Genomic DNA, 13,458 nt, shown 5'->3' with positions numbered 1-13,458 from the left:
AATGCATCTATAGCTAATTTGCCCTGTGTCTTTATTGCGGTGTAAGCATAATCATTTGCAAGCGTGCATTTTTCTAATCCCTTTTCTAGCCTTTCCTTAAATGCTTTTCGTCTGTCATCAGTGTGATCTAAGAAGCTCTTTTCTTCAGGTGTTAGTAAGCAGGTTAGATTATTGCGGTGCGCATAAGCTGTCCCAAATGTCAGTGTCGGCTCAAAGAAACCCCTAACTAATTTTATGCTATGTTCTTTAGCTAATTTGTTTAGAAACTCAATCATAGGCACAAAAGAAAACACTACGTCTAAGTTAGAGTAGAAGTATTGCACATGTTCTTGATCATAGAATCTTGTTAACAGCAAACTACAGCTTATCCCGTAGGTTAATGGCAGACTATGGTAAGTAACCCCTTCTTGTACTGATGAAGGAATCTTCGTGCACACATAGCAATTTTTCGCATCCATTGTGTCAACATACTCATTCAGCAAGCGATAGAAGACATTAGTAGAGAGTTCCCCTTTTGAATTAGTTCCCTCATGCAAGTATTTTGTATCCTGCTCAAACTTCTCCCATGGTGTTAGTGTAGCAGTTCAGGACTTGAAGCATTGTTAGTCACTTTCTTATCCACCAATGGCATTCCCACAATCACACCTATAATTATTATTGCACACATGATACCCAGAATAGCACTCAACCAACCACACATCCTACCCTTATTACTATTACCCCTAGTGTAACCCATGATCTGTAAAGAATCAGATAGCAGAATAATACAAAACAAACAATCAACTTGAGGACAATGTAAAAGCTCTTTTTTTTTCTTTTTTCTATGCAAAAGTCTCTCTTTCTCTCTCTGCGAATATTTACAGCGTTTCACTCACTCCAGGACCCTTTGTCAAATCAGGTTAGTAGCTTGTCGTAATCGGTATTTGAGTCAACTCAGGTTATCAGTGTCAGATCCGTTAATTTATCAGTCTCTTTTCTCAGCTTTTCAGCTTTTGATTTCAATTTTAACTTAACACAGTCTCTTTCTAAGGTTGAATTCAGGTGCCGTATTACTGACCTGGAACCTCTCGATCAAAACAGAATGCCAAGAATTCTTGTTGCCATTCAGCTGATGTTGCATACGCCCATTCAGGACCTGCGTACCTTCTGTTTGCAACTCTTTCTTTTCTGTTTACGTTCACTTTGCAACTCTCCTTCACTGAGATCCTCTTTTCTGGTTGTGTCAACTTCTTCCTCTATTGTCTCACTAGGGACCACTTTCTCTCCTGCAGCTTGTGGCTTTGGCCAGTTATCTCCTTTGTGTTTTCTTTCTGCTTGGCCTTTCAGGACGTTGAACAGCGCCCTCCTGCTATGGTGTGTTCTCTTGGTGGCTCAGGAGGAGTCAGAACACCTTGACCTCCCTCTGCCTCTTCCCCTTCGCCTTCAGGATCTGTTACAGGCTCAATTTCAAACCCGTATCCGTCTGCTTCTGGGAGAACCTCTCATTGTGTCGGTTCCCCTGTTACCTCAGCTGAGATAGGCTCACCATCACCCCTCTGGAACTCACTTTGAGTGACTAAGCCGTCCTCAGCGGGCTCTCCTTCAGTCTCAGTTCCCCTTTGAATACTCTCCAGCCCTGAGACTTCCTTCTCTGCAGCTGTTGTTTTGGACACTTCAAGTTCCTCATCAGTCGGACACGTCACCTTCTTTGTGTGACTGGCATGTATCCAATTCGGAAGGCCTGCACATTTCACAGCAGTAGTTGTTGTCAGTATTACTTGATATGGCCCCTTCCAACGCGGTTCCAAGCACGACTTCCTCATGTGTTTCTTGACAGCAACCCAGTCACCGGCTTGCAGGGTGTGACCTGGATCACTTATCGGTGGCAATGTAGTGGCCTCCACCTGGTGAGAAAAAGAGCGGACCACATCTGCCAGACCCTTGCAGTAGTCCAACACCATATCATCCGTGATATTCACAAGAGCATTTGCAGGTACTGCGAGCAATCTCATAGCTCGGCCCATTAGAATTTCATGTGGAGATAGTCCTGTTTTCTTGTCAGGTGTGTTTCTCATTGACATCAGTACTAAGGGCAATGCATCTGTCCATTTCAAATTGGTAGCTGCGCACATTTTTGCCATTCTCTACTTCAAGGTACCATTCATCTGCTCCACTAGTCCTGATGCTTCAGGGCGATAACTACAATGCAGCTTCTGTTCAATGTTTAATGCAGCACACAAGAGCTTAATCACCTCATTCTCGAAGTGTCTGCCCCTATCTGATTCTGAAGAGATCGGGAACCCGAAACATGGTATTAACTCCCTAAGCAACAACTTTGCTACTGTGAGACTGTCATTCCTACGTGTAGGGTAAACTTCAATCCAGTGACTGAAAACGCACACAATCACCAACACATACCTCGAGCCTCCACACACAGGCATCTTAATGAAGTCCATCTACATCCTGCTAAACGGACCTCCAGCTCTCCCAACGTGGCTCATATTCACCACAGTCGCTTTTCCTGCATTCATCTGCTGACAGATGATGCACCTGTGACAGATAACCTCTGCAGCTTGTCTGAATTTCGGATTGAACCAGTCGATTTTGAACAACCTGATCATTGCGTCTCTCCCAACATGTGCTTGACCATGATAAAACCTTGCAAACTGCGACAAAAGACTGTTTGGCAAAACCATTTTCAGTTTCAGGTAACAATTCCCACTGGTCTCAAAACGATATACAGTTCAATGCACAAAACCTTGCGACTTGATCTGCATATCCATTTCCCATTGACACAAAGTCTTGTGACTTAACATGAGCATTGCATTTAACCACGGCAATTTCAAGAGGTAATTGAATCGCATGCAACGAATCCTTAATTTTCTCGCCATTTTTCACTGGTGAACCAGAAGAAGGTCATGAAACCCCTTTGTGACCATAATTGGCCAAAATCATGTACAATTCCAAATCTGGATCTGCTGTCAGTATAGATAGTGACTTTCAGGTTTTCAGCTGCGTGGCATGCCCTAGTAAGAGCAATTAATTCAGCCACTTGAGCAGAGTATACTCTTTCGAGCCAGGAAGCTTCTAAAATGGCAGTAATTGTACACACGGCATATCCAGCTCTCAGTACTCCTACTGCGTCTCTCAGGCATGAGCCATCAACAAACATAATGTAATAATTTTCTTCCAGTTGGGTATCTTTAATGTCAGGTCTTGGTTTGGTGCATAATTCTGTTACCTCAAGACAATCATGTTCTACTTCCTCAGCATCATCAATGTCTGCATTTTCAATGGGAAGTAAAGTTGCCGGGTTCAATACAGTACATCTCTTAAGGGAGACATTAGGTGACCCCAGTACGATTGTCTCATATTTAGTCAACCTCGCATTTGTCATGTGATGCATCTTGGTTCGGGTTAACAGTATTTCAACTGAATGTGGGACCATTACTGTTAAGGGATGTCCCATCACTATGCCCTCACACTGAGTGAGGCTTTGACCAACTGCGCGCAAGCAACCCGGGAAGGCTGCTGTGACTGGGGGCAAAGTAGATGAAAAATATGCCCCTGGGCGGTTTGCACCTCCATGGACCTGTGTTAAGACAGACAAAGAACAAGCATCACGTTCATGACAAAACAGTATGAAAGGCTTTGTGTAATTAGGCATACCTAAAGCTTGTGCCCTGCACATACACTCTCTCAGCTCCATGAATTCTTTCATCTCTTTCTCTGACATGGTTATAATACCTGGGTCATCCTGAACTTCCTTAACTGTCAATTTCACCAATGCTTTAGAGATAATGGAGAAGTTGGGAATCCACTGGCGACAGTAGCCCACCATTCTCAAAAACATCCTGACATCTCTCTTAGTTGTCGGAGGATTCATCTGCAGTACGGCTGTTACTCTTTCTTTGGATATTTTTCTCGATCCTTTCTCAATCAAGTGACCTAAGTACTTCACCTCTTTCTGACAGTATTGCAGCTTCTTTGGGGACACTTTATGTCCATTCTTTCCCAAATGGTTCAGTAAGGCAATTGTGTCATACCTGCAGTCATCTTTTGTTCTGGATGCAATTAACAAGTCATCAGTATACTGCACTAGAGTCGAACTGAAAGGCAGTTCTAATGACTCCAAATCCTTCTTCAATATCTGATTGAAGATGCAAGGTGATTCGGAAAGCCCTTGATGAATTCTGCACCAACTGTAAACCTTGTCCAGGAATTTGAAACTGAAGAGAAATTGGCTATCCTCATGAAGAGGCACCGAAAAGAATGCTTGAGAAAGGTCCTCAACTGTGAAACACTCTGCATCACACGGAACCTGAAACATGATCACAGCTGGATTTGGCACTATGGGGCAACATTTTACCACAATTTTGTTTATTTTCCTCAAATCTTGCACAATTCGAACCTTCCCACAATGCTTTTTCAGATCCATTATTGGTGAATTACACAGGCTACTTAGCACTTCTTTCAAAACCCCTTGCTTCACAAAGTCTGCAATTATCTGTGCTACTTGAATGAGGACATCTTGTGCCGTGTGGTATTGCGGTACCTGGGGAAACAATGCATTTGGCTTTACCTGTACTTTAACCGGTTCTACTCCTTTTTATCAATCCCACTTCTTTTCCTGTCCGGTCCCACACCTTTTCTGTCACTGTTCCCTGCAGCTCAAGTGGTAAGTCAGTCACTGTAAGCATCAGGAATGGGGTTATAAAAGGGTATTCCTCATTTGCGGTCTCCATCTCTAACTCTGGAAACTGACCATCGTCTCCTTCATCATCACTGTTTGTCTGCACCTCAATCCCTTCATTGGAACAGGTAATCAAACACATCGTTTTGCACAATAAGTCTCTTCCCAGTAGGGATACGGGACTAGAATCACAGACTACAAATTTGTGTAATCCCTGGAAGTTGCTGATTTCAACTTGGACTGGATCTGTAATCTGATTTGTCAGGAACTAGTTTGCTACTCCTACCACCCTTATGGTACGCCGTGAAAGTGGCAATTTCAGAACCTCTGCACTTCTGACTGTAGAGCATATATCTCCTGTATCAATTAGGAATGAAACTTTATGACCCATCACCTTTAACCCTACATAAGGACCCCTCTGATCTACCTCTAGGGACGCTGCAAGCCTGCACTCCTCACTGTCTGAACAATCATCTGAACATTCATTGTTTATTCCATCCTCACCACGCAATGGGAACTGTTGCACTGTGTTATTTTGACTCATCGTTTGGCCTGTGACCTGTTGAGGAAGCATCACCTGTTGCTGTCCCATTCGAGCCAATGGCATTTGCATTTGCTGTCTAGGTACCATAGGGATCTGCTGTTGTACCTGCTGCATTTGTGCTGGTTGAACACCCAGCATTTGCATTTGCTGCATGGGCTGTAACCCCTGCATCTGAACCATGTTATTCTCGAAGTTTTGATTTTGACCTCTCATCTTTGGACCCCTCACATTTTGAAATGTACCGACATCATTGCTTTGTTGAACAACACCATCCTGCACCACCATTGGGCATTCCCGCTTCCAATGCCCCACGCCCACGCCCCCGCACGAGTGACATGGTGACACCTTTTTCATCCCCTGCACATCATTTTGAACCACAACAGTATTCAAGTCTGGACCACGGTTCACAAACCCTCCTCGACCTCTCGGTTGTGCCTGAAACATGCCATTCCCCTGCGTTGCTGCTGTACCACCTGTTTCCGTTACCCTGCATTCCTGCTTGCGCTGCCTTAATTTGCATCACCATCACCTTCTCTTTCAACTTTCTCTGCTTTAATTCAATCTCGTCACTACAGTATTTCGCAAACTGCAACACCTCATCAATCGGCTTCGCTTGCCAACAAACCAAATGATTCTTAATCATCTGGCTAATCTCTGGTCTCAACCCTTCAACAAATCTGAACACAAGATGATTCATGTCTTTCGGCTCAATGACCTCCATGCCACTGTAGTATTTGAATGCTTTCAGCAATCTTTCATAGTATGCATGAATCGACTCTTTGGCCTCCTGTGAGGTTCGATCGTTTTTCTGCCAGTCAGTCACTTTCGGCGACACTTTCTGCTTCAAAAACTCAATCACTTTGTGATAATACTTCATCCCCTCCTCAGACGGTGCTCCAGTCACCTTATCCCTTGCCGGCTCCTCTGTCGGCCAGTCCACACCTCTCTTGCACTCAAGCCATAAGTCAGGTGGAACTATAATTTCAAACAGAGTATTCAAGTCCTCCCAGAGACATTTCACAAGCTTCACAAACCTATCTGTCTGCTGGTACCATTCTATTGGCTTCTCCCTCAACTTGGGATAATCATTTGTGAATGACGGGATGTCTCCTCTAGACCACGGTACATGGACTAGAACCCCTCTGGCTGTTTCCCTCATTGGTAACATTTTTATTGTCCCTGTGTCCGGTGCGGCTTTAGCCTGCTTTGGTTCCGGACCATCTTCTTTCTCTTTATCTCCCTACTTTGCCCATCTGCCTTCCCATTTCTCCAAGGCTCCCTAAATTTGCGCACTTTGCAGTATTTCTTTAAGATGTGCTTTCATCCCGGTAGATCTCATGTGTTCAAAGTCTTTAGGCTCAAAGTCTTACCTATAACTCCTTTTCAGATGCTTAATATTTTCAATGTCTATGTTATATTTATCCGCCAGTTTTGCCAACCTCTGATGCACCTTGCTCACTTCTCCAGTTATTTTGGGGCACAGATACCTCAATTCTGCTTGCGTCTATGATTCTAATCTGTTCACTCCCATTGTTCATTCCACTAGTTCCATGGCTTCTACATCCAGTCTCACAAAATTCAGGTATTCATCCCTTTCTGACCTCTCTGCGGTCACTCTAGTAGTCTGTGGAGTGTTAAGTTTGTCTAACCACTCATTCAATTGTTGCGCTGTTAAGCCTTGCAACAAAATATTTCCAGACTGCACCAATGGTGTCTGTGTCGTATGTGTACTCATTATCTGTGAGGTTAGCGTACCTAACCCTGCTTGCCTCATTGTCTCCAAAGGAACCCCAATCGGACTAAAGTCTAACAATGACTTAGGTCCTTCTGCTGTCTGTTCTCTTGGTGTCATCCCTCTGGAAGTTCCTGTGAACCCTCCTCTTATTGCCTCTTGGATCATTACTCCCTGATCACATACACCAGGCTTACCTTGCGCATACAACGGTACTGGGGGACCAACAGTAATTGGCAATGATATGGCAGCTGGTGACTGACCAGGTCGCAAACCCTGTGGAGCATTAACTCCCATAGCTTGATTCATCATAGGTGCTGTAGTTACTGACTGCGGTCATGCGACTGCATTGTAACTCGGAACCAGCTGTTGCAGCAATTGCGGAGTTGGCTCAATCTGCACTAGCTTTGGTCTCGTATATACCGGATCTGGCGGCACCATCAGACTCGTAGTTGTCTCTAGTACTGGGACATCTGGATAAATCCTTTGCATCTGTGGTGGCTGCAACTGTATCTGTGTGTCTGGCGCAGTGGGTACACTGACACCACTCTGTATCAAAACTGTATCACTTGCCTGCACTGTACTTGAGACGCCCTTACTCTGTGCCGGGTCTTCAGAACCCACACTAGTGCTCTGTGCATTATCATTTATAGCATATGGTGGCGGGCGATCATGTAACTACTGATTAAGAAACTCTTCATCGTCTGCGTCTACCCAAGACCTCTGAGTCTCCTTTGGCTTACTAGAGCCCTTGTCTGTCTTACAGGTAGCTTTCTTTCCCTGCTTCTCATCTTCTTGTTTTATTGCCGGAAACAATTTAAGTCCGTCAACTATTCCCCTTCTCTACTCATCTTGGACTCATTATCCCATCTAGTGCCTCATACTGAGCTGGTCTCGGAGGCGGTTTTTGCACACTTAACATCCACCTCAAATTCTCTATAATTCTTGTATTAAGAATATTCCGGAAACGCTAAACATCCCTCCTTCTCTGTTAATTTGTGCCACTGCTTCATCCAAAGGCATGGCGCGACTCCCTTTTCCTCCATCATGATATAAGCTGGAGTACCCTCAGGCGGTGTAGGCTCTCCCACACTCGCTGTAATGTATGTATCTCCCTTCAACTCACTCTTTAGAGCCTTGAAAAACTTCATTTTCGCGTCTTTTATTTTGTTTAGAATCTAATCAGGAAGTGACTTTAATTCCCAGAACACACTTCACCCACCTTTCTCAACCTATTGCATCTCATGGACAGCTGCCAATCCGTGCGCGACCCCTCTCGGCAACTGACCTATCCCAGCGCGGCACCACTGACGTCACACTCACACACACTGCAGCTGACAAAGTCTTGCGGCTTGTCCTCTTCACACAAAACTAATGCAATATATTGCGAGCACCTTTTAACCACAAAAACCCAGATTTGACGGTTCACTACAGGAAGGGTAACACAATCGCTTCAGAACTTTACAGAGATTTCACTTGAGGCCTCGGCCGCTACTCTCCCCTTCTCAGCTCCCGCACTCACAAGCAGAATTCGACCCGCAAATCCTACTCTCGACTTGTCAATGGTTCGTTCTAGTGCACTTTAGAACTTGCCAAATCTCCATCGAAGGTTTCACTCACACAATTTGACTCAAACTTGACTTGTCAACCACACCCGATTGACCTATTAAACCACACAAATTACAACATAAACCCAAGTGTCTCCTACACTTGTCAATATACTCTGGAGTCTTAGACCACGACGGGTCCGTACATCACCAACAACCACGTGGATAATTTTGAGCACAAAGCGCCACACTCACACAAAGTTCGCCGACTTCCCTACTCTCATGCTGCGGAGTACGCCCACTCCTACTAAAACAACATTACCTGGCCTAAACTCACACAAGCTTCACAAATCACCTGCAATATGCATAAGCTGAGCAAGCGCAAATTCTACACCACACATACTAAAATTCCAAGAACATACTCAACTCACTTAGGCAGGCTCCTAGATTCCGGGAAAGTCATGGGTAATTTAGAAACACTTCATACCTCCAATCTGCATTATCTCAAAACACTTTTAAACAATGGTCCTCTGTCCTTGGGCCCCAAAGGGCCTAAACCGTCGCTCTGCTACCAGAGCTGTTAACGCGTCCCTTTTGACTAATTTACTCACTTTGGGACTCGTTTTAGGCCAATGAATCTTTTGACCCTGATTGATTACACCTTAGGACGAGATAGCTAATCAGCATGTCAATCAATAGGTCAGTAACGTCATCAATATTTACCAGAATAAGACCATTCAATTTAGTCAAAGACACTAATCAGAAACCACTATGACCTTTCAGTCATGAATAACCACACCAGTTTAGTATGAATTTGGTGATATTTATTCCCTATTGATTATAATTCTACTAGCAAGTTTATTAATCTCAAAACCAAGAAACACATTAGCATAGTCACAATATGGCAACTCTGATAAGATTTCATCAAAGCAAGAATCACGAATATTAGAACATAGTACGGCGTCAACATAGGTTATCCTTAGCAGAGTAACATGAGCGCATTATTCAACCAAGCATAGATTCAGTAATTTTTCTATTTGCGTCAGTTTAGTGAACCCCTTAACTAACCTCGAATTAGCATTGGCATGTTGGGCTTCATGCAAAACAATTTAGCAACACCAATTTGAAAAACATCTAACTATGGTCTCTGTCAAAAGGAGCAGTTGGTACCTAGAAAGGAAAAGCAAACAGACAATCACAATTTCATTGTCATATAGTTACCCTCCATATTGAGTCAGCAAACAGATTCAGTCTGAGTCCTCAGGACAGCAGTTGATTCGCCATCAGCCAGGATCTCAGCACGACGGGTAAAGGGGCACTTCCCTCATAAGGAGGTAAAGTGTAAACAGGCAATATATGGCAAGAGTGGTTTTAAGAACCAAACAGCAAAGTCTCTATGCAGAGTGACAAAGTGTCTGGGTCATAGCAAATCGCATCAGCATCTTCCCCCTCCTCTATCTCCTAGTCTCCTATTCTAATTTACTTCTTTGTTTCCAGGGTTTTTATCTCATTTTCATTGTACAGTCCCCTGATTCTTTATTGGTTGAGGGGTTGCTCCCCACTATCTCTATCCAATAGACTTCAAATTAGCTCATCAAATTTGTCACCCCATAACAGGTCTCACGTATTTTATTGGTCCTTATGATTGACGTCTTCAGCGGGTGGAATGTCCGGTATGATTTCATACCCTTGTGGTCCTTTGCACATCTTCAGTCAGTGGCTCCATTGTCTGTACCGGTTTAGGCGACCTTGTACCTGCGAGTGGTTTACAGTGTTGCATTCAGCAAGAATGTTTCACTAAGCAAGTCGAATTTCATGAGAACAGATCTACTACAGTTACATTAATCTCCTAGCTTTGGAAAAACAAGAGTTCATGTCCTTCAGCAAGTCAGCACTCTGCACGTTAGAAAAACACATTTAATATGAAACCGGGCAGCTAGGCCTCAACTCATGCTAACTAAGGCCTAGTGATTAATTAGCAGAAGTCTAACATATAACCTTTCATTATTAGTATAAAATCACATTTTAATATGATATTTCATCATTATTAATCAATTTCATTAGTCATTGTATATATTGGTGGCCACTCCCCGTGGGCACATTTCAAGCGCACGTTTAGCAAAAATATATTAATACATTTTCTATGCAGCATTACTACACGTTAATTCATAAACAATTCATGTTAATTTCTAAGCATATAAGCTACGCTCTCCCACCTCTGAACCACAAAAGCGAGGAGTCCTGAAGGGCGTGTGTGTGAGAGCCTTAGTACTGAGAACAAATGTGCAGTGAATGTTAGAATTCTGGCAGAGCTGTGGTGGTTTCCATCAACAGTGGCATTGGATGTTAGACTTGAGGTGCGCTGGCTGAGCTGTGTTTTGCTCTTTTGGGTCCAGTATTGGCTTGGCAGTGGAACTGAATATTAGAATTGAGCTGCTGTAATGGAACTATATGTGAGTGGGGTCCCAGTATAAGAAAGTAAGTGACCAGATGCTGAGACTCTTTAGGGCTGGAAAGGCTTCTGGAAGATAGTCTGGCAGCGGACTAGAGACCAGGGCACTAGAGTGGTTTCCTGATAGCATGATCTGTTTTGTCCTTAAGCTTACAGGCTGACATCCAGCAAGCAACTTCCTTTAGGCATGCAGATAGAGGAGGCTGGATCAGATGGTCACCTACTCAACTACTTTTTTCCTCCAAAAGCCATCATTTTGGACTTTGCGGCATTAATAAAAATCTTATTTTCAAGGAAGTAGAAAGACAAGTCATCCAGCAATCGCTGCATGCCAACTGCCGTACGGTAAAAAAGGATAGTATTATCAGCGTACTGCAAGCATTTGCAAATGCACACCAGCAAACTTAGGTAGAAAAGCCTTGACTCTAGCTAGAGCACTGTTAAGATCAGCTAGGTACATGTTAAATAACAGGGGGGCTGCAGGGTGCACCCCAGTTTCAGCCCATGTGAGGTTCAGATTTTTTGCATTGCTCTGTTTCCTGTAACCTTAATTCTGACCCTGGTTTTAAAGTACAAGCTCTTGATTGCTCACAGCAGTGGAGGGGGAATCCCCCCATTATGAATCTTTCACCAGAGTTTTGCTCTGTCCACATTATATCAGATGCGGGGGCATAGCCAGTAAAGGCGGCACACAGGGAAGGTGCTTGCTTTTTATTAGCCGCCTCAATCAATGAAGAGAGAAACCCCAAATTGTCCTCCGTCAGTGTGTTTGGAATTAATGCATTGGCCGAAGCCCATTTTTTCGAGCTCAGTGTTAAGGATCATGGCATAGCATTTCCCGTCAACATCAAGATCGGGCTGTTAATCGAAAATCAGCTGGCTGATCCTGGAAGCCCTTTTTGTGTACTGGAGCTAATATTGAACCCCTCCAACTATCAGGAACCTAATTTGTGATAAAATATTGATTAAATACGGTGCTTAAAAGCTGTGTCCAGTTTTCCTGTGCTGCTTTCAAGGTCGGGCCTGGACATGATCATCTTTTTAGGCAAAGCAGTCTGAACTAGCGTGTAGCTCCGGCGCCATACATGGATGTAATCCATGGGATTTTCTGGTGATATCCAAGTTTCACTCATGGATATGCCTTTTGTTGGGTCTCTCTTACTTGGCGAAAGGCTGATTCCACCCTTTGATGCTCTAAAGAAAGTAAGGACACAGAATGCAACCCCTGCCCTCCTGGTCTCTCCACATATGCAAGTCACTAAAGCCCAAATGTTTCACCCCTTTTGAGGTGTTGCCAGGGATTTCCCATACAGGCATTGCTAAGGCCCTTCAACCTAGCAACAGATTCATCCCAGTTCTTTCGAGCTTAGGGGATCCAGCAGACAGCGTCCCGGCCCACAGGGACATTGAACCTCCTAGTTTGCCACTCCTCCAGCAGCAGCCTCCAAAAGGTTTAGTTTACCCTTAGCAACACACGACCACCCTGTGAGAGGCAGAATCAGTCATTTTCTCCATTGGCGATAGGCCATAACATCCAGCAGGTGGGTCCTGCAGATAGTTCAGTGGAGTTATGCCTTGCCATTCCTTTCTGACCCGCTGCATGTTCCACCTACACCAGAGCTGCTTTCCTAGGAGTTCTTGTCCATTTTGCACAGTAAGTTCAGGCTCTTTTGGCGAAAGGAGTCCTAGAGTACTGGCCTCGGAGATCATAACAGGATGTTACTCACGTTATGTCCTAGTGCCAAGAAAGGCAGAGGCTTGCATCCTATTTTAAATCCCGCCCTCTCAATTTCTTTCTGTCGAAGAACAAATCTAAAATGCTTAACCTGGCCAGGTTCTATTGACCCTGGATTCAGGAGACTTGTTGGTAGTGTTTGGCTTGCAGGGTGCCGATTTTTATTGTTTCTGTCCTGAAGACCCACAGGTGCTGCTTACAGCACATCACTGTCCCTCAAGTGTTCATGGAGGTGAGGACGGTGGTCACAGCATACATTTCGAGGTCGGTGTACAAGTCTTTCCCTACCTAGACGACTGGCTGTAAAAAGCGGGCTTGTCACAGTTTGTTGTGGACCACCTCCAAATGACAGGAAACCTCATGACATCTTTGGGGTTCATTATTAATGTGCCAAAGTCACACCAGACTCCTTCTGAGAGGCTTCATTCATTGGTACCCCCCCCTCGATACTATTTTTCCTGCATATTATTGTCTCCAGGACAATTTTCACTATGATCCAGATGTTTCATCTCTGGTCCTGGTCTCAGATATTGGTTCTGAGGCTTCTTGGAATATTTGCCTCCTGCGTCCTACTTGTCAGTCATGCCAGGTAGATCATGCAGGCTCTGCAGTGGAATCTGAAGTCGCAGGCCAGCACAAAGGGGTCCATGCTGTAGAGCATGGCAAAAAAACTATGGCAAAGCCAATAGGTCTCAGGGTTAAGATCCATTGGCTTTGCCAATTCTTGTTAAGAGTAGGGAATCGTGATTTTATTAAAGGGAAAAAACAGAACCATA

At 44.2% G+C, this 13,458-nt stretch overlaps 1 protein-coding gene across 1 annotated transcript in view; it reads left to right on the top strand.

Annotated features, from left to right (window-relative positions):
- The window catches only part of NUF2 (NUF2 component of NDC80 kinetochore complex), a 218,344-nt gene that overhangs the window by 109,344 nt on the left and 95,542 nt on the right, over window positions 1-13,458 (top strand). The gene's annotated exons all lie outside the window — the stretch shown is intronic.

This window comes from Pleurodeles waltl, chromosome 4_2 (genome assembly GCF_031143425.1).
Source record: "Pleurodeles waltl isolate 20211129_DDA chromosome 4_2, aPleWal1.hap1.20221129, whole genome shotgun sequence".
NCBI lineage: Eukaryota > Metazoa > Chordata > Amphibia > Caudata > Salamandridae > Pleurodeles > Pleurodeles waltl.
Note: the sequence above shows the minus strand (reverse complement) of the source record. Positions and strands in the feature narration are given on the sequence as shown.